Raw genomic sequence first — 1,082 nt, forward strand, 5'->3', positions numbered from 1 at the left:
AGAGAGATTTCCAGGTAGGAGAAAGTACCTTACTTTCACTTTCATCTTCCTCGCCCCGAGGAAGCTGCATCTTGACCATCATCTTGGGTGAAACGTTGACCTTGAAATTTTCCAGTTTTCAAGGTCACATTGCCGTGCCATTCGGGACGTAGAATGTCTGCAGGTTTATGTTAAACGAACTCTAGGAAAAGATTTCGGTTGGAGGTCAACCGGGTATTGTTAGTTTGAGATGTGTGCTGTTCTAGTGGGTGAATTGATTATATAAGGAGTGAAAGGAGATGGTACCTTGATTAATACTTAATTTTAAAAGATATTTTTGTGCAAGATAATAATTTTTTTTCACCAAATTGATAGTAACTCGTCAATCAGTCGATCGTCATTTGTTATTTGCTCGATGGAAAAGATTGAACTTGTAAAATAACTGTTGGTTTTACTGAACATCGATATGTGTGTGTGTGTGTATATATATATATATATATATATATATATATATATATTTATATATATATATAAATATATATATATATATATATATATATATATATATATATATATATATATATATATATATATATATATATAAAATGTTTGGGTTTGTGTATTTGTGCAGTTACGTATTTATGTTCTTGTGGATGATATATGCAGTACCTGAGAAGTAGGAACACATTACTTGCTTATTCGTATATAGATTTATTCATGTTAATATTGCCTTATGTAACACTGATCATTATCATAAATCTTCTGTCGTCCTCTTGGTTACGTAGTGATAGAGCAGTCTTCACAGCGGTTGCATTTTGTTATATTGACAGTACTTTGATATTTCTATTTTGCTTATTCATCGGTTTACTCTTTTCCACGTTCATTGTTATTTCCCTCTGCATTTTGATAAACTGACTACTGCATCTCTAACGTTTTGTTTTTCTCTTAAATATGCGAAATCACTACTGTGAAGAACCTGATTGTCTTTTTGATTGATTTTGTAGATCTTTCAACAAAACGCTGGTAAGTTTTGTTTTTCTTTTAAATCTGTGTATTGCAAAAACATCATGAAATGTTAACGTTTTTGCTGCAGAAGTGCCAGG

Source organism: Palaemon carinicauda, chromosome 9, assembly GCF_036898095.1.
Source record: "Palaemon carinicauda isolate YSFRI2023 chromosome 9, ASM3689809v2, whole genome shotgun sequence".
Classification (NCBI taxonomy): domain Eukaryota; kingdom Metazoa; phylum Arthropoda; class Malacostraca; order Decapoda; family Palaemonidae; genus Palaemon; species Palaemon carinicauda.